Here is a 26,616-nt window from a genome sequence, read left to right on the forward strand (position 1 = left end):
AGTTGACCAGTTCTCTCTCTGAGGGACCGATGGGGCCTCTGCCATGGAGCAGAGAGAGCACCAAGATTGAAGCAGTGAGACAACTGGAGAGAGAGAACACGGGGCAATTGGAAACCTCTGAGACAAACTATCCTGTGGAGAGAACTGCGGGTCAAGGAGGATTGGGAAGAATGGAAGACTTGAGGAAACCGGAGCAGTCTGTGAGTACTCCGTTCTAAACTTTTGGAGAAACCGGCAGAGGTAACCCTCGATTCCTTGTGGGATTTAATATCCCAATCCGTGCAAACTTTTACTACCCAAACAAATGTTATATCTGAAAAAGTAACAGTGATACAGCAAAGATTGGACAAAAATGAAGTAGATTTAAAAACTTTAACTGAAAAGGGAGACAAAATGGGTAAAAAGATCTTAGATATGGAAAATCTACAATCAGTAATGTTGAAAGACATCATAAACCTGAGGAGAAAGATGGAAAATTATGATAATTATACAAGATTTAATAACCTTAGATTTATAAATTTTCCAAAGGTTAAAATGGTGAAAAGATATCTTCAAGAAATTTTGGAAATCTGACAAAATATGTTTTCTACTGCTACTACTACTACTATTTAGCATTTATATAGCGCTACAAAGCGTACGCAGCTCTGCACAAACATATAAGAAAGACAGTCCCTGCTCAAAGAGCTTACAATCTAATAGACAAAATAAAGCAAGCAAAGCAATTAATTTGTAGAGGAAAGAGGAGAGGAGGGTAGGTGGAGGCAAGTGGTTACAAGTCAAAAGCAATATCAAAGAGGTGGGCTTTTAAACTAGATTTAAAGATGGTCAAGGATGAGGTAAGACGTAGGGGCTCAGGAAGTCTATTCCAGGCATAGGGTGCAGCAAGACAGAAGGAGCGAAGCCTGGAGTTGGCAGTAGTAGAGAAGGGAACAGATAAGAAGGATTTATCCATGGAACGGAGAGCACGGGAAGGGGTGTAGGGATCCCTCACATCTGACAGCACTCATAGCCTCCAAAAGCTCAACTTGAGTTCAATTAACAACTTACTTAACTGTCCTGTTCTAGATAAATTACTTGATTTATTTCCTCAAATATGCCTCTTGAAATATGGAATTCTTAGATCCAGAACTTGTGGACTTAAGTATTACAACTTCATTGTTATATATTATATTTGTTTCTATTTTGTCTTTTCTTTTTTTTCCTTTTATGGAAGTTTATAATGCTTTTCCGTTTCAAGTGTTTAACCTTGGAAATTATATGTTGATGTAAAATGGAAAAATACAATAAAAAAACCTGCATAGATTTTCAGAAATGTCCACACCATGCCCACTTTTCCACTATATGCATCATTATAGAATATGCTTCAATTTCTGCACTGAAATTTTGGCGTGATATATAGAATTCTGAGGATAATATCCTTAAAATAGAACGGTGCAGGAGCATGGTGTATTAATAACGTTTAAAACTGAATCCTATAATACACGGGCAACCAATGAAGCTGTTTTAGGACTGGAGATATATAAACAGTTTTTGGAACTCCAGCAATCAATCTGCAATGCCTTACACCTGGAACTTGACATTCCAAGGTACTAGGCATTGTTGGTTAAGTGGACTATAAACACTGGTAATTAAATTCCTTTAAAGTAAATTAAATCAATCTTTCTAAATTTTTAGTGGGGCTACAAACACATTTTTTATAAAGAGAAATATCCAATAATTCTGTTCAGCTTCACCTAAGAAATGACCACAGCCCTTCCTCTGCAGCACATAGAAGTGTCCGATTTTAAGGTATTTAAGGCAGGAGATGAATTCAATTTGGCAATGATCTTTTTAGATTTCAATGTATTTATATCATTCAAAATTAATTTTTTGAAGTTTGACAGAGTTGGATCCATCAGTCCAGGGGAAACCCATTTGTAGTTTGGTATGACATCTGAAAGAATTTACACTCATGTATTTATTTAAAAAAATTCTATTCTGCCTACAATTAGGCGGATCACAAAGCTACATACACAATAAAAAGATAAAAACAAACATTATCAGAACAAAGCAATGCATTGCTCAAAATAAAGACACAAGCATCAACTCCACTTGAAGGATATTTTGAAAAAACAAAAAACAAAATTCAAAGTTTAAAGAACACATAACTTAATAAATTCTCATTTGGAACACGACATACTGGAATGTTAGAACAGAAGATAAGCATTTGGATAAATCATAATAACTACAAATTTCTCTCTCAGACCAAGGGTAGGTCAGATTCATTTGGATTGTTAGAAAAACATAGGGGCCCTTTTACTAAGCTGTGGCAAAAAGTGGCCTGCGGCAGTGCGAGCACATCTTTTGGGTGCGCACTGGGCCATTTTTTTACTTGGAAAACTGACCTTTTTTTAAGGGGCCGGAAAGTGGACATGTGGCAAAATGAAAACCAGTGCACGCCCATTTTCAGTCTGAGACCTTACCGCCACCCACTGACTTAGCAATAAGGTCTTACGTGCTACCAGGGCGGTAAGCATGCAGTGAACACCCACTGCCATTTACCGCCGGGTAAGTGCTCCGCAGTAAAAAAAATATTTTCTACTGCATGTTTTCAGCACATGCCAAATTCAGAATTACCGCCCAGGGCACGCGATAGCCAGGCAGTAATGCCAATTTGGCGCACGCTGGATGCAAGTAGGCCCTTACACACCTTTGCAAAAGCGTCCCATAGTCCTCTCTGATCCCAATTCAGGTTTAATATGAAACCCCATGAAGCAACCCTATTTCAAGGTTCAAGAAAGTTACAAAACATATTATAACTTTGACTTTCCACCCTGTAACGTCAGCACCGGATCACAGTCAGGTCAAATTCATTTCAAACCCAGAGTCTTCACCCACTAACCAAATTTGTTTATTGTTCCACCTTCTGTGCATGTGTTTTGCCTTTTTAAATTTACAGTCAGTTATTTTGGTCAAGCTCAGAACAACCCTAGCTTAAGTTGTTTAACGACCACTTGTAAACACTTGGACAGAAAAGCAAAGGATTTTTTTTCCCATAGGAAAAGGATGAGGGTATTCCCAGAGTAAATCTGTCCTGTTACTCCATGCAGTTAGCAGCGCTAAGAGGCATTTTCACTGACTAGACGTAGCAATATGATATTATGGAGAATGTGGTATATGATACTTATTTGAGGTTCGCTGCCTCATCAATTTTCATTTGAAAGTTGAAAGTAAAGACACTTTGAGTATAAATTACAAATGAAATTAGATTAAATATGCCTAAAAAATTATCCTTTGGGAATTACTCACCAAAACCCTGACAATGCCAAAATATTTTTAAAAATGGCATGTTCCTGGAAAAGCCATTTACATGGGGTACCATTAACATTTGTTGGGTCAAGGAAAACAGGCATTAACTTAGATGATTGCTAGAATATAGAATGTTTGAAGTGAAGGAAATCCATGGATAAAGTAAAATCATCAGAACATATATTTCTTTTTCTTGCACATGATTTATTATCCAAGGCACCAGTGAAAAACAGAGCCACATAAGTGGTGGTTAGTTACTTGGAAACAGACTGGAGTTCCCGGTAGTTAAAAGCATGTTGCATTATGCCATAAGAGTAGAGTGTCGAATGGATAATGCTTTATTACAGAAAGGATATACCCAGTAGTTTGTAATTTACTATAATGTGTGATAAAATTATATTCTCAGGACTGCGACTGTTCATTGCTCATTCCACCATACAAGTTATGGACAAAGTCTTTGGTTTGCTATGGCAGCAGGAGGTCTTTTAGATCTTGTGGTGACTCTCGAGCACGTTTTGCAATTATTTTCATAAAGTTCTGTTTTGCTTCATATGTTTAACAATAAGTTTATTCAAGCCTTTTAAAATTTTAGTCAGCTTTTGAATATAGAGATAAATATCGAAAGACCCAATGGCTAATATAAATCCAGCTGGTTAGTTCTTTTGCTGAATATGCATCTAAATTTTCTAGTTTAGTACTTCGGTCTGTAGGTCTTCAGTTGATGGATTCTATGAGCAGTCCTTGAATCAGGCTGTGGTACGTGGAGGGGCATAATCGAACGCAAACACCCATATGTAAGAACGTCCATCTCTAAGAACGGGTTGTGAAGGGGTGGGCCGAATCGTATTTTTGAAAAAGATGGATGTTTATCTTTAGTCTCAAAAATACAGTTTGTGCCAGGCAAATGCATTGGATGTGGGTGTTTTTGAGATGTGGGCGTTTGTTTGAGCTGGGCGTTTTCATTTTTCAGCGAAAATCGAAACTGAAGCATCTCAGCTCAAAAATGACCAAATCCAAGGCTTTGGGTCGTGGGAGGGGGCCAGGATTCGTAATGCACTGGTCCCCCTCACATGCCAGGACACCAACCGGGCACCCTAGGGGGCACATTTAAAAAATAGGAAAAAACATTAAATTACCTCCCAGGTACATAGCTCCTTTACCTTGGGTGCTGAGACCCCCCAAATCCCCCCCAAACCCACTCCCCACAACTCAACACCATTACCATAGCACTTAATGGTGAAGGGGGCACCCACATGTGGGTACAGTGGGTTTTGGGGGGGGGGGGTTAGAGGGCTCTCATTTACTACCACAAGTGGTACAGGTAGGGGGGTATGGGCCTGGGTCCGCCTGCCTGAAGTGCACTGCATTACCCACTAAAACTGCTCCAGGGACAGGACTTGTTGCTGCTGTATAACCTTGGCACAGCAGTTCACACCGTAAGACTAGTCTCGCTGAAAACGTCCTTTATTTCAATAACCGCGTTTACTCACAGTTAACTGCAGATCAGAGGTTGTGCCCCACTGGCAACGAGTCTCCCTGGTACTAAAATTAGCAGTAGGTCAGAGCTGGCAGAATGGTGTACAATGCCCTCTTTCAGCAACATTCAAGGTAAGAACTAAGTTCTGTAACGTGGCTAACACACGAAAGTGATCTAAAATGGACTTACAAAAATGGCCACTACCTCGTGGACTACTGGAAACAAACCAGGGCACACTCTGACCCAGTAAGCAGAGGGAAAAGCACCATGGGAGAAGAGCCTACCAACTACCAATGCAAGCTAGTGAAATCACGGAGCCCAATACCCTACACCCACCACAATGCAATGCTGATGTGACCCTGCAGTGTACCCGAGAGCCACATCTGACCCAGGGAAAGGCTGTGAGAGGATCAAACACATTCTGCTGTCATGGAGGTGGGTATGGAATTTGAGGGTGGCATAGAGGCTGGGAAATAAGATTTTTGCAAGTGGGTTTTTTTTGGTGGGAGGGGGTTAGTGACCACTGGGGGAGTCAGGGGAGGTGATTCCCGATTCCCTCTGGTGGTCATCTGGGCATTTAGGGCACTTTTTTGGGACCTGTTCGTGAGAAAAAAGTGTCCAAAAAAAGTGTCCTAAATTCTCGCTAAAAACGTCTTTCTTTTTTCCATTATCGGCCGAGCGCACCCATCTCTGCTCTGCTGATAACCACGCCCCAGTCCCGCCTTCACCACACCTCCGACACGCCCCCATCAACTTTATTCGTTCCCGCGACGGAGTGCAGTTGAAGACGACCAAAATCGTCTTTCGATTATACCAATTTGGCCGCCCATGGGAAACGGACGCCCATCTCCCGAACATGGGCATTTTTCTCCTTTTGAAAATAAGCAGGATAGCCTTTTCCTCAAAAAAGATCAACCTGAAACAGACCTATTTGCATCAGTTCAGACCAGGAAGTTACCAGTCTTGTGCCCAAGGAAGAGATCAGAAGCAGATATCTTCTCCTTTCAATGGGATAGAGATCTTTCTCTGTATTCTCTACTATATCGGAATGCCAAAGCAAAACATCAAAAAAAAGATACATATCATCCATAATCTATATTCAGCCATTTTAGCTGAGACAAATATAATTTCCTCTTCATTTAGAGGTATCCTTCAAGAAACTCATCAGACTAGGATTTTCTCTAGCCTAATAACTCGGAACCAGGGCATAATTCTCCATCCTGGTATTCGATCACTAGTCCTCACAGCCTAGATTTTGACATTTACTTAGTGTGATCTTGGATTAGCTGAGGAAATGTCTCAGATTTTTCTGGCTTCTAAAAAGGAGTATACCAGAAGGTCATACCTCCTCAAACAGATGATGTTTACCATCTGATCTGAGGGTAAATTCTTTTCTCCTGCTCATGCAAAAACAGCTTGAATACCTTCTATATCTTTCAGAGTCTGATATTAAAAGCAATTCGGGATCCACCGTAGCGTGGTTGGTACATATCACCATTTTGCATAAAGGTTCCTTATTTCTTTCCAACTTTTAATCTCAGGTTTATGTGGGGCTTGGTTCATGTGAAGCTTACCATCATGTTTATATGATTCTATTACACATTCAAGCTTCTCGATTCTTGCAAACTCAAGTGCCTGACCTGGAAAATCACAGTTTTGGCGATGGTCATTTTAGTCCACATGAATCAGTGACTTTCAAGCCTTAGAGCTGTAGTTATCAATATGGGCTATCATTAAGATGTATTATTTTACTACTACCTTGTGCAATTTTAGAACATATCCCATTTTATGCAATGAGACCTATTTAGTAAAACTGGGATTAGTAGTAAAATAATACATGAACAGCTCATGTTGGCGCTAATGGTCTCTAGCACCCACATTTGCTCTTGATCATCTGGGCATCAGTTAGTAGCCAGAGGAACAACCTCACAATCCCAGCCTGTGCTGAAAGGTAAAAATATATATCCAAGGCAAAGTTCCAAGACCCCATATCATCAAAGTTGAGCTCCAATTAGCTACCTTGCTGCCAAATACAACTACGCACTTCACAAATCCACTGAAGAACTTTACAGCTGACCAATCCACCAGTTCATACCTCATACTTTAATTCCTGTCAAAACTGAGTCGAAGGTCTCTTCTAATCATCAGGCCCCAAAGTTGATTTTATATCTTGTGAATGCCCAGTCGGCCAGGAATACAGTTGAAGTTCTGAGAGATTTGCTTGACCCCTATTGTCCTGATTTGTTATGCATAACTGAGACTTGGTTATTTAATGTGGACACCATGTTAGTTAATCAACTTTGTCCTTAGGGTTACAATATTTTTGTGAAGTCTCATGTTGGGCAAAAAGGAGGTGGTTTATTGATATTAACAAAGCATGGAATAACCTTCACACAGGGATACATCTTCAAGTATAGCTTGTAATCTAGATTGAAAGCCAACCTCTTTAACATTGCTTTTGACTTGTAACCACTCCCCCACATTAATTGATTTGCTTGCTTTATTTTTGTCTATTAGATTGTAAGCTCTTTGAGCAGGGACTGTCTTTCTTCTATGTTTGTGAAGCACTGCGTACGCTTTGTAGCACTATAGAAATGCTAAATAGTAGTAGTAGTAGTAACTATAGCTTGTGTGAGGTTCTTTTTCTCTCCTCTCTAGAATTAAATATTTTTCTGTTATTGCCCCCCCCCCCCAATTCCCCGGGGTTCCCATTCATGGGATGCAAACATACCAGGCTATAATCTATTTAGGAAGGATAGAGAGGGTCGTAAAGGTGGCGGAGTAGCTCTGTATGTGAAGAATGATATCACTGCGACTGAAATGACAGGGACCTGGGGAAAGGAAGAAGCGATATGGATCACCTTAAAAAGAGATGATAGAACCTCTGTCCACGTGGGTGTTGTCTACAGACCTCCAACACAATTGGAGGAATTAGATAAAGACCTGATCGCGGATATTCAAAAGTTGGGAACCAAGAGAGAGGTGCTGTTGCTGGGAGATTTCAATCTGCCGGATGTAGATTGGAAGGTTCCCTCTGCGGAATCGGAAAGAAGTAGAAGGATCGTGGATGCTTTCCAAAGTGTTTTGCTCAGACAAATGGTGATGGAACCCACGAGGGAGGGAGCGACACTGGATCTAGTGCTCACAAATGGGGATAGCGTGTCAAATATCCGAGTGGGTGCCCACCTGGGCAACAGTGACCATCAAACGGTTTGGTTTGATATGACAGCTAAAGTGGAGAGCGGCCACTCAAAACTCAAAGTCCTGGATTTCAAGCGTGCTGACTTTAGTAAAATGGGGGAATACCTGAGGAAGGAGATGATGGGCTGGGAGGAAATACGAGAAGTGGAAGGACAGTGGTCCAGGCTGAAAGAAGCTATAAATAGGGCCACAAACCTTTATGTAAGGAAAGTAAATAAAAGCAAGAGAAAAAGGAAACCAATATGGTTCTCCAAGCAAGTGGTTGAGAAAATAAAGGCTAAAGAGTTGGCGTTCCAGAAATACAGAAAAACTCAAGAAAAGGAACACATGGAGGATTACCGGATGAAAATGAAAAAAAGCCAAGAGAGAGATACGACTGGCAAAAGCGCAAGCGGAAGAACAAATGGCTAGAAATGTAAGGAGGGGTGACAAAAATTTCTTCAGGTATATTAGTGAAAGGAGAATGACTAAAAAGGGAATTGTGAGACTAAAAGATACTGCGAACCGCTATGTGGAAAATGATGAAGAAAAAGCAAATTTGCTAAATAGATACTTTTGTTCTGTTTTCACAGAAGAAAATCCTGGAGAAGGACCGCAATGGACTGGAAATAATACAATTGAGAATGAAGTGGATACAGCACCGTTCACGGAAGAAAGTGTGTATCAACAACTTGAAAAGCTAAAGGTGGACAAAGCCATGGGACCGGACGGGATCCACCCCAGGATATTGAGGGAGCTCAGAGAGGTTTTGGCGGGTCCTCTTAAAGATTTGTTTAATATATCCTTGCAGACGGGAAAGGTTCCGAGGGATTGGAGAACGGCGGAGGTGGTCCCTCTTCACAAAAGTGGTGATAGGGAAGAAGCTGGAAACTACAGGCCGGTAAGCCTCACTTCAGTTATTGGAAAAGTAATGGAAGCGATGCTGAAGGAAAGGATAGTGAATTTTCTGGAAGCCAATAAGTTGCAAGATCCGAGACAACATGGCTTTACCAAAGAGAAATCGTGCCAAACGAATCTCATTGAGTTCTTTGATTGGGTGACAGGAGAATTGAATCAGGGACGAGCTATGGACGTAATCTACTTAGATTTCAGCAAAGCTTTTGACACGGTTCCCCACAGGAGGCTCTTAAATAAACTGGAGGGGCTGAAGATAGGACCTGAAGTGGTGAACTGGATTAGGAACTGGTTGACGGACAGACGCCAGAGGGTGGTGGTGAATGGAATTCGCTCGGAGGAAGGAAAGGTGAGTAGTGGAGTGCCTCAGGGATCAGTGCTGGGGCCGATTCTGTTCAATATATTTGTGAGTGACATTGCCGAAGGGTTAGAAGGTAAAGTTTGCCTATTTGCGGATGATACTAAGATCTGTAACAGAGTAGACACCACGGAGGGAGTGGAAAACATGAAAAAAGATCTGAGGAAGCTAGAAGAATGGTCTAAGGTTTGGCAATTAAAATTCAATGCGAAGAAATGCAAAGTGATGCACTTAGGGAATAGAAATCCACGGGAGACGTATGTGTTAGGCGGGGAGAGTCTGATAGGTACGGGCGGAGAAAGGGATCTTGGGGTGATAGTATCTGAGGATTTGAAGGTGACGAAACAGTGTGACAAGGCGGTGGCCATGGGTAGAAGGTTGTTAGGCTGTATAGAGAGAGGTGTGACCAGCAGAAGAAAGGGGGTGTTGATGCCCCTGTATAAGTCGTTGGTGAGGTCCCACCTGGAGTATTGTGTTCAGTTTTGGAGGCCGTATCTTGTTAAGGATGTAAAAAGAATTGAAGCGGTGCAAAGAAAAGCTACGAGAATGGTATGGGATTTGCGTTACAAGACGTATGAGGAGAGACTTGCTGAACTAAACATGTATACTCTGGAGGAAAGGAGAAACAGGGGTGATATGATACAGACGTTCAAATATTTGAAAGGTATTAATCCGCAAACGAACCTTTTCCGGAGATGGGAAGGTGGTAGAACGAGAGGACATGAAATGAGATTGAAGGGGGGCAGACTCAAGAAAAATGTCAGGAAGTATTTTTTCACGGAGAGAGTAGTGGATGCTTGGAATGCCCTCCCGCGGGAGGTGGTGGAAATGAAAACGGTAACGGAATTCAAACATGCGTGGGATAAGCATAAAGGAATCCTGTGCCGAAGGAATGGATCCTCAGGAGCTTAGTCAGGATCGGGAGGCGGGGCTGGTGGTTGGGAGGCGGGGATAGTGCTGGACAGACTTGTACGGTCTGTGCCAGGGCCGGGGTTGGGAGGCGGGGCTGGTGGTTGGGAGGTGGGGATGGTGCTGGGCAGACTTGTGCGGTCTGTGCCGGAGCCGGTGGTTGGGAGGAGGGGCGGGTGGTTGGGAGGCGGGGATAGTGCTGGGCAGACTTATACGGTCTGTGCCCTGAAGAGGACAGGTACAAATCAAAGTAGGGTATACACAAAAAGCAGCAAATATGAGTTATCTTGTTGGGCAGACTGGATGGACCATGCAGGTCTTTTTCTGCCGTCATCATCTACTATGTTGATGGCTGTATTATCTCTATATAATAATTTGTAACTCTGCTTCCCTGGATGGCTGGCTGGCTTCGTAACAGCATGCTGACGTCAGCTCGCCTCCAGCGTTCCCTTCCCTCTCAGTGTCCCGCCCTCGAGTAAAGACGAAATGACATCAGAGGAGGGCGGGACACTGAGAGGGAAGGCAAGGGAAGGCTGGAGGCAACGCAAGCCCAGCCTGCCTCTGCCACCTGAGGTAAAATGAACGGCTTAAAGGCAGGGCGGCAGGAAGGACAGAGTCACTGGCCATGGATGGGAGGGCATGGGAGGGGAGGATCGCTGAACACAGGATGGGAGGGGAGGGGAGAATCACGAGACACGGAAGGGAGGGCAGAGCAGAGGAGAATCACTGGACATGGAGGGGAGGCCAGAATCGCTGGACATGGAGGGGAGGGCAGGGAAGCAATGAGAAATCGCTTACAGGAGAGTCTTCCTAGGGCCCTTCATTTTTCACGAAACGGGCTTTGTTGCTTGTTTCTGATATTTTGCTTACTAATGGCATTTCATCATACAATAACATCTTGATTCAATTGCCACTGATTTAGTTGTTTTTGGTTCTTCTGAGTCTCTTTTTGGTTTAGACTGGAAACAGATTCTTTGTTCCTATTCTCATACAGCAGGACAATTACTGGATTTATGTTTTTTGGACATAAATATTCTAAATAGCCATTCTGTGACTATTTCATAGTCTCCAGTCCCTTGGTCTGATCATTATTTGATCTCTCTTTCAATTGCCATATTAAGGAAACCCATTGGTTTTGCTTCAAAGCTACCTAAGACCGTTAGAGGTGCAATTGATGTTTAAAACTGAAAGAACTTTGGATACCAAAGTTGGGTGATTTGGATACTTGGAGGGGCATAATCGATTTGTGTCGGAAGATGGCCGGCGATCTCTTTCGAAAATCAGCTGGTTTATCTGCTTCAGTGCTGACAGTTGTTGGTATGTCTGAAGTTCAGTGTCTGGATCTAGTTGCTCCCTTTAAGACTGTGACTGTGAAAACATAGTGCCCCTGGTTTACAGATGAGGTCTTTAAAGCAAACTTCTTAAAAGGGAAGATCGTGAATTGTGAAAATGGTTGAATACTGTCCATTTGATGGAGTATCGAATGTATTTGAATATCTATTAGGAGACTTTGAGGGCAAAAAGTGTTTCTATGATGAAGCTATTGCTAGAGCATCTTCTTCTCAACAGCTATTTAGTGAAGCAATTGCTAGGACATCTTCTTCTCAACAGCTGTTTAGAATAGTTAAGAACTTACTGTAACTACTGTATCTTCTGTGTTACTTCTGTGTAATATTTTGTGTCAAGATTTTCAGAAGAAAGTAGTGGATATTACAAGTTCTTTTAATAATTCAGTTTTTTCTAAACAGTCTAGCAGTGTGAAGTCTAAGTGGATGGACTTTTCTACAATTTCTAAGGAGCAGGTTACAGCTGTGATGAGCAAGCTGAATCCTTTGCGTTGTTCCTTAGATAATTGTTCTCTGATTATTAAATCTTTAAAAGTTGGATTGTTGAATCAACTACTATCATGAACAAGTCACAATCACAGGGGATCATCCCTAGGACTTTGAAACAGGCAGCTGTTCATCCTTTGCTGAAGGGTGCAGCACTTGATCCTCAACAAGTTGTGAACTATCATCAGATCGCAATGTTGAAACAAACATTTTTGAAAAACTTGTGTTGGATCAATTACATTATTTCCTTGAATTGAATGATTTGTTTGTCAATATGGTTTCAGATCTAAACTTTCTACTGAAAGATGTTAATTCCTGTATTTGATCTGATACATGTGGGATTTGATCAAGGTGAGTAATATCTAATGGTTTCCTAGATATTTCCACAGCTTTTGACACAATTCACCATGAAATTTTACTAAGTCGGCTATGTTCTTTAGGAATTCAGGGAATGGTCTTACAATGATTCTGTTCTTTTCTAACTGAATGCTATTTTTGAGTCTGTTTGGGTGAAGAAAACTCATCTTGGATACTGATTACTATGAATGTACCGCAAGGGTCCATCCACTCTTTTGCCTGTTCTATTTAATTCCAATTTGTCATGTTCTCTTTGTATGAGTGTGCAATACTGACTTTATCCTGATGATATTCAGGTTTAATTCCCCAGTAAATTGTTCTGTCTCTAAAATTCCATCTTTTTTGAAGATGTGCTTGCAGATGTTAGGATCCTGGTTTAGCACCAATAGGTTAAAGTTAAATGTAAAATGTAGGGAAAACACAGATTTTGTTAATGTTGAATCATTCACATCCTGAGCGCTGGCCTGATGCATTCAGCTTTCCAGATACTGAGATTGTTTTTCCACTGAATGTAAGTATCTTTGGAGTTCTATTAAACTCTAAGCTAACTTGCAAATTTCAAATAAGAAATGTTATTCGGGAAAGCCTTCTTCAAGGTTAAGATTATTAAGACGTTTGAAGAATTTATTATCTGAGGTAACTTTCTGGACAGTTTTGCAAGCTTTGGTAGTATATGTTCTGGATTTCTGTAACTCACTGTACTTGGGCCTCTCTAAATCGATGATTCATTTCCTTGAAATTGTGCAAAATTCTGCTGCTAGGCTTTTGACAGGATTGTCAAAATCTGATCACATTACATCAGCTTTGCACTGGCTTTCTGTACTTTGGCAGATTTGGTTTAAGGTGTTGACCTTGATTTTTAAGGCCTTGAGCAATGATGCACCCCTGGCATTTGCTTCATCTTTAAGCTTGTATCAACCGTCTCGTAAATTCTGTGGATAAACTTTTATTGGATATTCTTTCCATTGGGTGTGTTAGAATTGAAGCTAACCGTTCAGCAATGCTTCAGATTGTGGGTACGTCTCTTTGGAATTCTTTGCCTATGAACATAAATATTATAACTTCGATCCTTCAGTTTAGAAATTAGTTAAAATAATTTCTTTTCATCCAGGCTTTTTCAGTTTAGCTTGAGTGTCAGGCTTGCAGCCTCAAGTTTCTAGTCATGGTAAGGGGAGTTCATTTGTTGTAGTTTTTGTGTACTCTACTATGCTTTTTGTGTCTTTTATTGTGTATGTTCCTGGACTAATGGATAGTGTGGTTTAGAAATGTTTCAAATAAATAAATAAACTATAGTACTGGAGAAGATTACTACCAAGAATTGTAAAAAGGTCAAATCTGTTGATTTTGGATGGGAGAGAAATGCTCCCTCGAGGCTCAAATGACTAAACTCAGACGTTCATATTTTGATCATATCGTAACAAGAAAAAAACTCACTGGAGAAGGTTATTATGCTGGGAAAAAAGTGGAAGAACTACATAAAAGAAGACTTAAGAGCCAAATGAATCAACTCAACAATAGCAATGATGAGCACCGTCTTAGCAACAATCAAGCACATCATATACTATCCTATACTATACTATGTTTATAGTCCGCAAACACCTGAACAGTTCAATGAAGATTACATAAAGAAAAAAAATGGACCACAACTGTTCAGGAAAAAAATATTGGCTCAAACAAATTCTCAAATAACCAAGTTTAAATATTTGTGAAACCCCAAGTAGTTAGAAACAATACAAATTTCCAAAGATAACAGGTTCCACAGTGCAATGGCTTGATAGTATAGAGTAGAATTACATATAGCCTTATATTTAAGATGTCTAATAGATGGAAAATGCAAATAAAAACAAATGCTCCACTGGAGAGACTGCCAGAGAATTGCTATGTCTCAGACATGAATCAATAGCACTTAATCCTCATCAGTAATGTAGAGTTTAGTTCATGCATTCTCTAGTCACTGTTGTCAATTACAACACTCTGTTGAGATTCTATGTTTGGACAGCTTATCCTTCAAGGCCTATTTGAGAAGTAGAGTAGAATTGTATTCATCCTAAGTTCTATTTCTATTTGTTCTGGGTTGTTGTCCTTTGTCACAACTCGGGGTTAGCCCTTGGGCTGAAGCCAAGTTGATGCTACCTAGCCAACCCAAGAGCTGGCTAGACAACTGGGCAAGGCTGGACTGGTGGTTGAAGACAGGGCTGGACATGGGAGGCTAGACTGGAGCTGGAATGTAGGGCTGGAGCTGGAAGGTAGGGCAGTAACAAGGCTGGAACACAGAGCAGGAGCAGGACTGGAAGAACAGACAGGTAAGAACAGGAGATGAACTGGAACAAGGCTGCAACACACACACACTAGACAACCCTAGGAGACCTGTTGCAAAGACACTGGCTGGGAGTTAGGAGCTTCTTATATGCTACCACAAAGGAAGTGATGACGTTAGCCAGTGCCCTCTTGCAGGGTTATAAAGGAAGTGCTGGTTTATCAAGCAGTAAAAAGATCCATCTTGGCATAGAATGCTGCTGGCGACCACAGAGAACAGGTGAAGGCCACGAGAGTACCCCCTCCCTGCATGGGTTTGGGTTTGAGGAAAACAATTATGACAATATCTTATAAGTGCAGGGGCATGAACACTGATAGTAGGTTTTCACGTTAATACTCCTTATCCTCTGACATCTAGAGTATCTGGCATACCATAAGAATCTTTGCAGGGTCCAAGTTAGGTTGAGATTCCAAGGCGGAGGTCTTGCATTGGGGTGAATTCATCTTGGGCAGAGTTAGCTAAGGTTGAACAGGTATTAAGCAAGACTGAAAATAGTTTGGACCCCAGGCCAGACTGTGTCCAGAGAACCAGTCAATGTGAGGTTCATATTTCTACAACCAGGAAAGCCCCACAATGACCTGATGGACAGATCTGGGGAGTACATGAAACTCTAACCTCTCCTGCTGCTGAGAACCCACTTGAAGGGAAATAGGTTGAGTAATAACCTGCAGATACCCTAGCAGTGGGTCTCCATAGACTGAGGAAATACAAAGGGATTCTCTGAGGGGATTCACAGAAACGTCATATTGGTGTATCAGTCGTTTGTCCACAAAGTTCCCAGTTGTGCCAGAATCAAGGTCAGCTTGGACAATGATCTGTTTATTGTCCCACAGAAGGGTGATCAGTAGAGTAAAGAGGGAGGTTGGAACAACTCTGAAAGGACCTAGGTATCAAAGTGCTCCTGATTTCCTGGGACATCATTTAGCATAATGTCCCAGTTCCTAACACCTGGACATTTTCTGCCATAATGGAAAAAAACAAAAGCATCCAGGACTAAAACTAAGACATTTTGAGCTAGACCTTTTTAATAACGACTAAGCCACAAAAAACGTGCCCTGAATAACCAGATGACCACTGGAGAATGGCCCACCTTACTCTCCCCCAGTGGTCACTGACACCCTCCCATCCCCAAAGATATGAGAGAAACATTATAATCTAGCCTCTCTGACAGCCTCAGATGTTATAGCCAGGCCTACTAGAGCAGAAAACAGGTCCCTGGACTAGCCTAGTGGTCGGTTCAGTATACTATAGAGTGGTGCTGGTCATAGGCGGTCGGTGGCCCAACTGTTTGGGAGGCTAAAGGGGGCAGGGTTAGGGGTGGGGCCAAGGTTGGAGCTTAAATCCATAATTGTCTGATAACACACAGAAAAAAATAAATAAATAAAAATAAAAGTCACAATTAATACCTTTTATTAAATGTAGATATTAGATATGTATCATATGTCAAAGAATAAAGTGGTTGCTCAAAGCATATTCTAAGCACAATCGCTCAACTGCAAAACACTATGCACAACTTTGTGCAAAAACACACTCAGAACCTTACCGTACCATAAATATTACACTGGGCAGAATATACACCAATATACCACCCATACGGAAAATGCAGACCGTCAACAATATGAAACAAGGGATCATATCATCACAATTCTCATGTAGAGCCACAAAACACCCTAATTCATGTTTAATGTGGGATAAAATGCCATAAATAAGTAAATAAATATAAACTTTTAATGTTGAGCACCTGATTCTCAAAGTGGACATATTCCAAACACTATAATGAAAATAAAATGATCTTTTCTACCTTTGTTGTCTGGTGACTTTTTCTGATCATGCTGGCCCAGTATCCGATTCTGCTGCTATCTGTCCTCAGTGCAGGTCAGGAAGTCATCCTCGTTAAATATCTCCCTGGCAACCCAAGACACCTCCAGCCAACCCCCTTTGCTCGCCCAGCAGTAAGGTAAACAAACCATAAACCAATTTCTACAACTGGTTACACAAGGCTAGAGGGCTTTCACTGCAGCTCCTGCTGCGAGGATGGAGGTAAATCAACAATTTAAACCCCTCAGAGCACAGCAGGAGAGGCTTAGCCTCTCCAAGCCTCTTATACCGGGTGCCTATGGTGCTGGTCCGATTTGGCCAAAAAGCTTTCGATTCAATTTAATTCAGTTCTTTAAGACTACTATCAATATATAGAAAATAAAATTCATTTTACTACCTTTATTGTGTGGTCTTTTAACTTTAGTCTCAGTTTTTAGCAAATCATTTCATCTGGCATAGGCTGTGCGTTGTCCCATATCACTTGAATTTTATGGCTGACATTATTGAATATGATCTAATATTTTGTCCAGTCAATGGCTTATACTATCATATCTAGATAGATCTATCTAGATATGTTTATCCTGCGCTAATTTTTCTCATGCCAAAAAAGAGATATTCAGCTCTATCCGGCAGAGATTTAAAAACCTCATATTACTGAAGAGCATCTGGAGGAGGGAGGCTGCAAGTCCCTAATTTGTTGAGATCTCATTTTGAATCCTGGTTGAAAAAAAATGCATTTTTTTTTTTTGCCTACAGTTGTATGTTGAATAGTTACTCTTCCAGCAGATGACTCCTAAATGCACTGCTATTTTGTAAATGTGCTTCCTGAAATTAACCAAAGGCATAATTATATACAACAAGGGATCATAGCCAAAAAGAAGCCTGTTCTAAAGTACAGAAGACATTCCTGTGTTGCAAAAAAAAAAAAATTGCCTTCTGTTTCCACATTTGTAACTTGTTTCTCATTAAACAATTTTAATGAAATGCATTATTTTTAAAGTGAGTGTTCTGCTTTGTGAGTTTTTCTTTATAATTTAATACAGAAACATCTCTTTTCTGTCACAACTAAAGAAAGCATGATTTGTTTTTCAAACATGAACTTTCTAAAAGCTCTGCAGAGAGATGAATTACTTATAAAATCTTTGCTCAATGCAAAGAGGGCATACATGATCTGGAAACAGAATGATCCTTTCTGATCTGCCAGGAGGAGATGAGATGAGACTTTCAAATAAGCTTCACTGTTCAGGGTGGGATGGAGGAGTAGCCTAGTGGTTAGTGCAGTGGACTTTGATCCTGGGGAACTGAGTTCAATTCCCACTGCAGCTTCCTGTGACTCTGGGCAAGTCACCTAACCCTCCATTGCCCCTGGTACAAAATAAGTACCTGAATATATGTAAACCACTTTGAATGTAGTTGCAAAAACCTCAGAAAGGTGGCATATCAAATCCCATTTCCCACAAGCAGTTTTGTGCTGAGCTGATTTTCAGATCCAACCATTCATTGAAGAGCTCTCTTCCTCATTGGTGGGTGTCTTCTGATGCATCTCATGGCCACAGCAGACTTATGAACAGAATCTTTTCTTGCTACAAGAATCTTCCCACTGCCTTTGCTAGATGGGCCCTTCCTTCTACAGCAGTGAACAAAAGCAACCAACGCTGCTCCCATAATCCCCACAGCCTTCCCTCTGGTATATCCCCGCCTCTGCATTAGCAGGAAGTGACATCACTGTGAAGGCTGCACGGCTGGCATGAGCAGTGTTGCTGGTTCCTTGTGCTCGCTGCCAGTGAAGAACAGCTTTGAAAGGTATGTAGTTGAATCGAACCAATCTGATTTTTTTTTTTAGCAAAATTAATTGGTGAATCGATTCAAATCGTGAATTGGACAGCACTGTTGTAGAGAAGGAAACCCAAATTCCCAAAGTGACCAATTTACGAGAAAAACTCTTAAAGGGTTCCTTTCACTAAATGAGCTCATGGACATGTGGTGCTGTAGTGTCCATTCACCCTCAAATTTTAGCTCATTTGGAACACATATTCAGTTGGTTTGTTTAAACATATAGAAACTGAAAAATCCCTCAGTTGTCTGAAAACGAATTCACATCCCTAGTGGACATCTAGGCAAAGAGGGAGTCTGTGCTTTCTCAGAGCACTGGAAGAGCCCCATTCAACCTCTTCATCTAGTGATTGTATTGCTGGGGGGGGGGGGGGGGGGGGGGGGGAAGGGCTCTCATGGTTTCATGTCAATATGCTGTTATCTATTACCTGACAAGTAGAGAAAGTAGAGTGTCAGCATTTTAAAAATGCACATAATTTTAGCTGAATATTTTGGAGTCATTCCTGCAGGTACGATTGGGTTAGAGAAGGCAACTTTCAAAGTTCTGATCAGAAAAAGTAGCTGCAGAAATAGCAGACACAGATTTCTATAGGTATTTTCTCTGGAGCAATGATAAAAACAAAACTGCCCACACAGTTCAACTTTGCTTATTAGAATTTGATAGCAGTCCCTTTGGTTATTGTCTCCACCTAATCAAAATTTAAAGTCAGTGAAGCATTGGTGGGTGTTTTGCAGTAGCGTTCCTAGGGGGGCTGACACCCGTGGTGGATCGCAGATGCAGCCTGCCCCCCGGGTACAGCGCTCCCCCGGAACAGCGTGACGCCCCCCCGGCGAAAGAACCCCCAATCCCCTGGCAAAAGAACCTCCCTGGGTGCACACCGCTGGGGGGGGGGGTGCCGCGCGCCTGCCGGCTCTTCGTTTTCATGCTCCCTCTGCCCCAGAACAGGAAGTAACCGACAGGCACGCGGCACCCCCCCCAGTGGCGTCCATCTGGGGCGGACCGCCCCCACCTCCCCCCCTTGGTACGCCACTGGTGTTTTGAAACCATGAGAAAGAAATCATAGGGGTCCTTTTACTAAGCTGCACTAAAAAGTGGCCTTAGCACGTATCGCACGGTCCTTCCCCTGCACTATGGCCATTTTTACAACAGCTGGTAAATTCTTTTTTTTTGCATTAATGGTCATGGCTATTTATCAAATCAGAGGAAGAAAGAGATCAATCAATAATCACTCACAAAAACTCTTTCAATTAAACGAGCAAGCACTACTTTCAACATCAAACTAGTCCTTATGGAGTACAAAATACCAGATCAGGTGACGCTTTCAGAAGGGAAATGCTGTTTTAAGCTGAGACACATATCACCTTGACACAACATTATTGGTAAAACTTTGGCCACTGTCATCATGTGTTTGAAGCAGCTTAAGTTTGAAAGTTTATTTTCTGTCACTTTTTTTGATCCTTCAAAGCTGTCCATTTGGAACTTTAACAAATTGAAGTTGAAGGAGTCTTTTTTGACTGTGTAGTGACCTCAACCTTATAAATTCCTACCATATTTTCTTCTATAACGGAAGTGGAGGAAAGGGTTCTGAGGCTTTTCCCCCTTAAATATTATGTATTACATAAGGACTAGTTTGATGTTGAAAGTACTGTTTGCTCATTTAATTGAAAGAGTTTTCATACTCTAATTTTGCCATTAACACGTGGCCATAGAGTGGGGGGAGAGATGGGGGAGGTAATCAGAAGGGGTATTACTTTTCCTTCAATTACTTCTGGGGGGGGGGGGCGGAAAAAGAAAGGGAGGGTCAGGGGTAGTTCTACCAATTGTTGTATTTACGCTGTTGGGTTAATATACTTCTATATGAGAGATAGCGTGGCTGCGCCACAATGATGTAAGAACAGTGTTGTAATAAGCAGTTTGAATGTTGTTGGCTGATATTTGGGCGTCATGCCTCTGACTCAATAAAGATATTTAAAAAAAAAAAAAAAGAATATTTGCACGTGAGAACTTACAACACCTATTTTGTAGGTGGTAAGGGCTCACATGCTAATCCTGTGCTAATCAGCGTGCAAAAATGTAGATGTGCTAACCAATTGGTGCAAAATTGTCCACTCTCTGCCTCCAGACAGGCCTCTCTGTGCTAAAATATAAATTATATTTTAGAGTGTGGTTTGCACATACAGATCCAAAAATTATCACAGGTTGCCTGCGTGAATCTTGCAGTAAGCAATTTTAAACTGTGGTAAGCATGCTCTAGTGCTTTTGAAAATTTAGTAAAAGGACCCCATGTGTTTTTATACTTAAATCTTATTTTTTTACGTTACAAATCTGTTGAGTTCCATCATATCAGATCTTTATGGTTTATGTAATTTTATATAATTTGCACACCAAGGTGAGCAGACTGAATTATGTGAGCAAAATAAAATAAAGAATGTCACATTTAGGGGTCCTTTTACTAAGGCATACTAATGGATTTAGCGCATGCTAATGATTAGTGTGCCCTAAATGATAAGATCTTATCATTTAGTGCAGTGTTTCCCCACATGCAGTCCTGGAGTACCCCTTGCCAGTCAAGGTTTCAGGATATCCACAATGAATATGCATGAACTTGATTTGCATACACTGCCTCTATTATATGCAAATCTCTTTCATGTATATTCATTGTGGATATTCTGAAAACCTGACTGGCAAGGGGTACTCCAGGACCGGACTTGGAAAACACTGATTTAGCGCATGCTAATCATTAGTGCATGTAAATCTGTTAGTGCAGCTTAGTAAAAGGACCCCTTACTAATCTACATTTTTGCCTCAGAAAACATGAGGCGCATCTCATATTAAACGTTTGCAGCCCTGCATGAGATGAGGTAACTGAAGTTGCACTGGTGGATTCCCATCCTTTTCTTAACAATGCTGGTGGCTGCCTCACCAAAGTGTTTCCACTGTTTGTTCTTGTGTGGTGGAGCGAGATTGGAGAGGGAGGTATTTCTTAACAGTAGACTCATTTGGGTGGTGTTTGTGGTAGTATATCCAACTGCTTGCAGACAGTTTGGACAAAAATCTGAGAAACTACAATAAAAGGTTGCCCTGCCAAACCATCTGATCTCTGCGGTAGTCCCAAGCTCTTTTTCTGACAGTTTACCAACTTTCATGCCTCGCCAAGTAACTTGTGGCATGTCTTCCCCATAAGGATAGGGGCATTAGGTTTGTGGCTACTTCAACAAGTAAATTCTTAGTCTAGAATTTATACATCAGCTTTGGAGATGATTGGCATTATTCAAAGTGCAATAAATATAATATTTAGGCCTCTTTATTAGATATGTGTTTGCATATCTATTTTGTTTTCCTGTATTCCCTACTGACTGCAGCAAGAATGCACTACATTTAACCACCATGATAACTGCAAATACCCTACATATGAAGTTAAAGTATTGCACTTGTGCCATTACTTTACAGTGACATTTAAATTAGATCACAGGATATAGCAGATACAATTCAATCAATCTGCAGAAATATTTTCTGTGAAATACTAAGAGATGCATTAACAACCATAGAGGCACAGTTGAATACATCATTGGCTGATTTAATGAACAGAATAGAAATTTGAGTTGATTTTCTAATACATTGGTTCACTGAAATTGTTGGTGGACTTTAAAGCTGACTGTGATTCCAAGACAGACTGTGAATATTAAAGCCCCAGGTGTGCCAGGTGGAAAAGAAATGTGGAGGTACAGATCAAGAAGCAACGGTACTGTGTAAGCCACATTGAGCCTGCAAATAGGTGGGAAAATGTGGGGTACAAATGCAACAAATAAATAAATAAATAAATAAATACGGCGCTGTCTAGATTTAGGTGGCAAAAATGTGCTTAAATGGTGGTATGTAAACAGATACAAGCCCAAGGTGCAGTAAAAAGGGCCCTGCATGAGTGGCAGCGGCCATTTTTGTCACATGCTGCAGCCCGTTTTTACTGCGGTGATTAAAAAGGCTACAAAAAAACATGGCCATGCAGAAAGATTGCTCTCACTGCATTGCCATGTGGGGGGAGCACTTACTGCCACCCACTGAGGTGGCTGTAAGGGCTCCTGCGCTAACCCGCCAGTAACCGGGCAGCGCACAGCACTGCCAGTTACCGCCGGGTAATCCTTGAGCTAGAAAATCAGGTCTGATTTTCTGTAGCGTGGGAGATGGCATACACTGGGGCTGGAACTACCGCCAGCACCTGCGTTGGACCGGCAGTAGCACCAGATTAGCGTGCGCTTTGTAAAAAGGCCCCTAAATTCTATAAATGGCGCCTATTTGCTTTGCTTTTAATGGTAGTTGTGACACTTGTTTTATTATATTGGAAAGATGCAGCTACTCTTAGTATGCATCAGTGATGGAATACTTAATGTCTATATCACAAGTATGAGGGGATCATAATGGAAAAGCAATTTGCAACTGTTAATTATTGGGCCAAGTTAGATGACTCCGTATCTACCAATTTATAAAAATGGGATCTGATGCCAATGTTTCTTTCCTGTTTCTTATTTGTTTGTTATTATCTGGACATTTGTAATAAAGATATTTGAACTAAAAAAAAATGAAACCAGATATTTATTTATTTGTTTGTTTGTTACATTTATATCCCATATTTTCCCACCTATTTGCAGGCTCAATGTGACTTACATAGTACTGGAAAGGCGTTTGTAGGTTCCGGTGTGAACAAATACAATGTGATGTTATGGTACGATGAAGTTTATATGGCAGAGCCACAATAAGAATCATAGAGCGGAGGCGTAGAGTTATGTTCATTACGTGCTTTAGTTTTCTTGTGTAGCTGGGTTGAACGCTGACAGTGGGCAACTGAATACCTAGCAGTATATTTCTCTGATCAGTTGGCATTAGTGAAGAACTCTCATCAGACATTATTTCAGATTGTAAGTATGGTTACAGGCTTCCAGGTCACGTATCAAAACTTCCAGTATGCCTTTTGTCTATGCTTTCCTGGTGTTTTATTATGTAAAAAAAACTGCGGTGATTCATAGAGTTGTTCATCAACAATAACAGCAGGGGGTTGTTGTGCAGTCCAATATCAGCAAGATATGAAGGATGAGAAGGAAAAGATATATAACAAGCTAGTGAAGTCCTTGGTATTGAAGGAGAGCCATAATCCCTCTAATTCTAGAAAATTGCACTCCCACATTTGTGACGAGTGCACAGATTTGCAAGTTATAGAATAAGGTCAGTTGCACATATAACTTAGGGGGTCTTTTACTAAGCTGCAGTAGCATTTTTAGCTGGCGGTAAACGCCAAGATGTCCATAGGAATATAATGGGCATCTCACTGTTTACCGCCAGCTGATTCCTACCATGAGTTAAAAACACTACCACAGCTTAGTAAAAGACCCTCTAAATTTAATAATGAGCCAGTAATTAGTGTTAATGAGCAATCATAGGCTATAATTAGCTTTAAAGCTAATTGGCTCCAATTAGCAGTTATGCACATAACTGCCCTTAGTCTGTATTCTGTAAATTGCATACTCAAATTCCATAGAGAACAACTTCAAGGTGGACTGGACTAGAGAAGGACATTGGCGGGTCAGGGGTGTTGCAAGTAGATAACACACATGGGTTATGGGATACTAACATTTAGGCACCAACATTTACAATTATAATTACAATTTATTAAACTAGATAAACCGCCTGTCTAATAAAACCCAGACGATTTACAAAAAAAAAAAAGAACTCCAATTCAAACAGAACAGCTCACACACACAAGGTTATGCACTCACAATTCTCTGCAGGGAGCTAGACATTCCCAGAGTCCTGGGCTACAATCCAAACGCTAATCTAAAAAAATTACTTTAAATACCTTAAGTGTTTTTTCTGCTCAGATATCAGGTGGAAGGTGGTTCCACAATTCTGGAGCTTGCCAGAAAAAGGCACTCTCCCTAGTTGAGACCAGGCAAGCTCTTGAGGAGAAGGGAACCACAAGTTGGCCTACATTAGCAAACCATTGACACCCAACCTAGAGAATATAACATAATCATGGAACTCAAGGGATATCTTTTCATGTAGTGCCCTGAATCAAAATTAATAACTTACTTCTAATCCTAAACTCCATTGGAAACCAATGGAATTCTTTGAAGAAAGATGTAACATGATCTTTCCACTGCAAATCTGCCAAAAGCCTTAGTCCTGTGTTTCGTAACATTTGTAAATGCTTTCGCAACCTTCCTTTAAGCCCATCATGCACCACATTCTCATAATCAAACTTAGAAACAAACAGTGCTTGCAACAGTTTAAAAAAAACTAAACTCCTCTTCAATATAAGGCTTCACCACCCGCTGCATGCACAGGCTATAAAAACCTGTGTGTACCACCCTTGCTACCTGCGTATCAGATTGCAATCTTGAATTCATAATGACACCCCCTCTCCCCAGATTTCTAAGAATCTGTTACCTGCATCTGCCTCCCTAATAGGACAGGTGCGAATGATGGGCACGGATAATGACCCATTGGCCAGCAGATGTTAGTTTTTTCCCCACATTCAACACCATCTTATGCTGATACAACCACAAAGCATCTCTGTGAAGATAAATCCAACTAGCATATGTGCTCGCGCCTAAAGTTAGGCATGTAAATGCAGATGTATTCTATAAAGGCAGGTGTGTGCACAACTACCATTATATAACTCATCCTTAGGGCTAGATTCTATATATGGTGCCTGAAATATCTGTGCGGAATAAATTTCCACCTATTCGTATTCTATAAGCAGCACCTAGATTTAGGCACGGTATATAGAATATGCTTAGTTGATATCCCAGCGCCTAGAACTATGCGCATCCATTTACACCAGGGCAAATGTGGCTTAAATAACAGTGCATAGATTTAGGCTCAGAGGGGCATATTCTATAACTGTGCATATAAATTTTGGAACACCCATGGAATGCCCATTTCCTCACCCATAACCACACTCCTTTTTGCCTACATGTGTTACAATGTAGGCACTGTGAGCTTAGCATAAAATCTAATTGTTGCCAATGAGTGCTCATTATTGCTTGTTAAGAGCTGTTAAAATACTGACTTTTCTTTTTAAGCCAATTAAGTTACGTGCATTATTATGGAATATGCTTCGATTTAGGTGCAGAACGCTAGGCACGTTATATAGAATCCCAGGGTTAGTGTGCATCATCCCTGCTCCTAACTTTAGGCGATCTATAGAGAATTCTCCCCTATGAGGGTAATTCTATAAAATAGGTGTAATTACACACCAGTTACATGTGTAATTGTTTAAAATACTACCATATATATGGGCACATGTGCTCGAACAGGCCAGATATGTGCCTAAATGCTATTTTATAACTACACAGCGCATAGTTTGCAGGTGGGCATGCATATGGGTGAAGTCTGGGCGGAGCGCTAAATTACGCTTGCAACTTATAGAATTCTACAACTTATACGTGCATCTCTGTAACATAAATAGCTCATCCCAACTAATATTCAAAATATTAATAAAGGGATTAATGACTGATGCCGTGTTGAAGAAATGTTTGAACTGCCTACCTAGTAAGGAGTTTACCTTGATACAGTTTTTGAACAAAAGCCTTAATCTCTCCAGTGGTCATTTGGTCATGTTCTCCACATACAGTGGGGGAAATAAGTATTTGATCCCTTGCTGATTTTGTAAGTTTGCCCACTGACAAAGACATGAGCAGCCCATAATTGAAGGGTAGGTTATTGGTAACAGTGAGAGATAGCACATCACAAATTAAATCCGGAAAATCACATTGTGGAAAGTATATGAATTTATTTGCATTCTGCAGAGGGAAATAAGTATTTGATCCCTCTGGCAAACAAGACCTAATACTTGGTGGCAAAACCCTTGTTGGCAAGCACAGCGGTCAGACGTCTTCTGTAGTTGATGATGAGGTTTGCACACATGTCAGGAGGAATTTTGGTCCACTCCTCTTTGCAGATCATCTCTAAATCATTAAGAGTTCTGGGCTGTCGCTTGCCAACTCGCAGCTTCAGCTCCCTCCATAAGTTTTCAATGGGATTAAGGTCTGGTGACTGGCTAGGCCACTCCATGACCCTAATGTGCTTCTTCCTGAGCCACTCCTTTGTTGCCTTGGCTGTATGTTTTGGGTCATTGTCGTGCTGGAAGACCCAGCCACGACCCATTTTTAAGGCCCTGGCGGAGGGAAGGAGGTTGTCACTCAGAATTGTACGGTACATGGCCCCATCCATTCTCCCATTGATGCGGTGAAGTAGTCCTGTGCCCTTAGCAGAGAAACACCCCCAAAACATAACATTTCCACCTCCATGCTTGACAGTGGGGACGGTGTTCTTTGG

The sequence above is a fragment of the Microcaecilia unicolor genome, chromosome 4, assembly GCF_901765095.1.
Source record: "Microcaecilia unicolor chromosome 4, aMicUni1.1, whole genome shotgun sequence".
Lineage (NCBI taxonomy): Eukaryota > Metazoa > Chordata > Amphibia > Gymnophiona > Siphonopidae > Microcaecilia > Microcaecilia unicolor.